This window comes from Arachis stenosperma, chromosome 1, assembly GCF_014773155.1.
Source record: "Arachis stenosperma cultivar V10309 chromosome 1, arast.V10309.gnm1.PFL2, whole genome shotgun sequence".
NCBI classification, from domain to species: Eukaryota; Viridiplantae; Streptophyta; class Magnoliopsida; order Fabales; family Fabaceae; genus Arachis; species Arachis stenosperma.
Genome location: NC_080377.1, coordinates 23,517,911 through 23,521,780, shown reverse-complemented (window position 1 = coordinate 23,521,780; position 3,870 = coordinate 23,517,911). Strand labels below are relative to the sequence as shown.

The window sequence follows — 3,870 nt, the reverse complement described above, 5'->3', positions numbered from 1 at the left end:
ATCATTCTCACCTATGAACGCGCGTGATTGACAACCACTTCCGTTCTACCTTAGGCCGGGCGCATATCTCTTAGATTCCCCAACAGAATCTTCGTGGTATAAGCTAGATAGATGGCGGCATTCATGGGGATCCAGAAAGTCTAACCTTGTCTGTGGTATTCCGAGTAGGATCCTGGGAATCCGGAAAGTCTAACCTTGTCTGTGGTATTCCGAGTAGGATTCCGGTATTGAATGACTGTGACGAGCTTCAAACTCCTGAAGGCTGGGCGTTAGTGACAAACGCAAAAGAATCAATGGATTCTATTCCAGCCTGATTGAGAACCGACAGATGATTAGCCGTGCTGTGACAGAGCATTTGGACCATTTTCACTGAGAGGATGGGATGTAGCTATCAACCAAGGGTGATGCCTCCAGACGATTAGCCGTGCAGTGACAGCGCATAGGACCATTTTCCCGAGAGGATTGAAAGTAGCCATTGATGATGGTGATGCCCTACATACAGCTTGCCATGGAAAGGAGTAAGAAGGATTGGAAGAGTGAGTAGTGAAGTAGAGTTTCAAGAGGAGCACAGCATCTCCATACGCCTATCTGAAATTCCCACTCTTGATTTACATAAGTATTTCTATCCCTTTTTATTTTCTATTTATTCCATTAATCAAATTTAAATTAATAATCCAATTATCCTTGAATCCGCCTAACTGAGATTTACAAGGTGACCATAGCTTGCTCCATACCAACAATCTCTGTGGGATCGACCCTTACTCGCGTAAGGTTTATTACTTGGACGACCCAGTACACTTGCTGGTTAGTTGAACGGAGTTGTGAATTCAAATAGAGCCAATTATTAAATTTCATACGAGTACAAAGAGCATGTGATCACAATTTCGTCCACCAAGTTTTTGGCGCCGTTGCCGGGGATTGTTGAGTTTGAACAACTGACGGTTCATCTTGTTGCTCAGATTAGGTAATTTTCTTTTCAAAAAACTTTTCAAAAATCTTTTTCAAAATTTTCTTTTCTTTTTCGTTTTTTCCAAAAATATTTTCGGAAAAAAAAAATAATAAAAATCCAAAAAAAATTAGAAAATCATAAAAACCAAAAATATTTTGTGTTTCTTGTTTGAGTCTTGAGTCAATTTTTAAGTTTGGTGTCAATTGCATACTTTAAAAATTTTTCTTGCATTTTTTCGAAAATTTCATGCATTCATAGTGTTCTTCATGATCTTCAAGTTGTTCTTGGTAAGTCTTCTTGTTTGATCTTGATATTTTCTTGTCTTATGTCTTTTCTTGTTTTTCATGTGAATTTTTGCATTCATATTTTCCATGCATTAAAGATTTCTAAGTTTGGTGTCTTGCATATTTTCTTTGCATTAAAAATTTTTCAAAAATATGTTATTGATGTTCATCATGATCTTCAAAGTGTTCTTGGTGTTCATCTTGACATTCATAGCATTCTTGCATGCATTCATTGTTTTGATCTAAAAAAAATCTCATGCATTGAGTATTTTTGTTGTTTTTCTCTCTCATAATTAAAAATTAAAAAATCAAAAAAATATCTTTTCCTTATTTCCCTCCAAATTTTTGAAATTTTGGGTTGACTTGGTCAAAAATTTTTAAAATTAGTTGTTTCTTACAAGTCAAGTCAAATTTTCAATTTAAAATTCTTATCTTTTCAAAATCTTTTTCAAAATCATATCTTTTTCATTTTTTTATCATTTTCGAAAATTTCAAAAATATTTTTCAAATTATTTTCAAAATCTTTTTCTTATCTTTTTATCAAATTTTCGAAAATTAAGCTAACAATTAATGTGATTGGTTCAAAAATTTGAAGTTTGTTACTTTCTTGTTAAGAAAGGTTCAATCTTTAAATTCTAGAATCTTATCTTGTAGTTTCTTGTTAGTTAAGTCATTTTAAAAATTAAATCTTTTTCAAAATATCTTTTTCTTAAAATGTTTATCTTATCTTTTTAGCATATCTTTTTCAAAAAAAAAAAAATTTTATCTTCTTCAAAATTTGATTTCAAAATATCTTACCTAACCTCTTATCTTCTTATCTTTTTAAAATTTGATTTCAAATCTTTTTCAATCAACTAACTAACTTTTTGTTTGTTTCTTATCTTTTTCAAAACCACCTAACTACTCTTTCCTCTCTAATTTTCGAAAATATCTCACCCCTTTTTCAAAAATTCTTTTTAATTAACTAATTGTTTCATGTTTTAATTTTAATTACATTTTATCTCTAATTTTCGAAAATTACTAACCCCTTTTTCAAAATTATTTTCGAAAATTCTCCCTCTCTTTTCTTATTCTATTTAATTATTTTATTTACTAACACTTCTCTTCACCTCTCTTCATCTAAAAATCCGAACCCAATATATCCCTTGTGTTGGATTCTTCACTATTTCTTCTACCCCCTTCTTTTTCTACTAACATAAAGGAATCTCTATACTGTGACATAGAGGATTCCTCTTTCTTTTCTTGTTTTCTTCTCTTTCATATGAGCAGGAACAGGGAAAAAGGCACTCTTGTTGAAATTGATCCAGAACCTGAAAGGACTCTGAAGAGGAAATTAAGAGAAGCTAAATTAAATTATCCTAAAGGTAACCTTTCAGAAATTTTCGAAAAAGAGAAGGAGATGGTAGCCGAAAATAATAATAATGCAAGGAGAATGCTTGGTGACTTCACAAAGCCAACGTCCAAATTTGATGGAAGAAGCATCTCCATTCCTGCCATTGGAGCCAACAACTTTGAGCTTAAGCCTCAACTAGTTGCCTTAATGCAACAAAACTGCAAGTTTTTTGGACTTCCATCTGAAGATCCTTATCAGTTTTTAACTGAGTTCTTGCAGATCTGTGAGACTGTAAAGACGAATGGAGTTGATCCTGAAGTCTACAGACTCATGCTTTTCCCTTTTGCTGTAAGAGACAGAGCTAGAATATGGTTGGATTCACAACCTAAGGATAGCCTGGACTCCTGGGATAAGCTGGTCACTACCTCCTTGGATAAATTCTTTCCTCCTCAAAAGCTGAGCAAGCTGAGAGTGGATGTTCAAACCTTCAAACAAAAAGATGGTGAATCCCTCTATGAAGCTTGGGAAAGATACAAGCAGTTGACCAAAAGATGTCCATCTGACATGTTTTCAGAATGGACCATATTAGATATATTCTACTATGGTCTATCTGAATTTTTGAAAATGTCATTGGACCATTCTGCAGGTGGATCTATTCACCTAAAGAAAACGCCTGAAGAGGCTCAAGAACTCATTGACATGGTTGCAAACAACCAATTCATGTACACTTCTGAGAGAAATTCCGTGAATAATGGGATACCTCAAAAGAAAGGAGTTCTTGAAATTGATGCTTTGAATGCCATATTGGCTCAGAACAAAGCGTTGACTCAACAGGTCAACATGATCTCTCAAAATCTGAATGGATGGCAACATGCATCCAACAGTACTAAAGAGGCAGCTTCTGAAGAAGCTTATGATCTTGAGAACCCTGCCATGGCAGAGGTTAATTACATGGGTGAACCTTATGGAAACACCTATAACTCATCATGGAGAAATCATCCAAATTTCTTATGGAAGGATCAACAAAAGCCTCAACAAGGCTTTAACAATGGTGGACGCAATAGGCTGAGCAATGGCAAGCCTTTTCCATCATCTTCTCAGCAACAGACAGAGAATTCTAAACAAAACACTTCTAATTTAGCCAATATAGTCTCTGATTTGTCAAAGGCCACTTTCAGTTTCATGAGTGAAACAAGATCCTCCATCAGAAATTTGGAGGCACAAGTGGGCCAGCTGAGTAAGAAAGTCATTGAAACTCCTCCCAGTATTCTCACAAGCAATACAGAAGAAAATCCAAAAGGAGA

The 3,870-nt window shown here is 34.4% G+C and overlaps 1 non-coding gene across 1 annotated transcript; it reads right to left on the bottom strand.

Annotated features, from left to right (window-relative positions):
• Window positions 1-3,028: 3,028 nt before the first annotated feature.
• Window positions 3,029-3,132, bottom strand: LOC130949368 (small nucleolar RNA R71). Its single transcript, XR_009073374.1, has one exon. It is a non-coding gene; the product is annotated as a small nucleolar RNA R71 (small nucleolar RNA).
• Window positions 3,133-3,870: the final 738 nt, after the last annotated feature.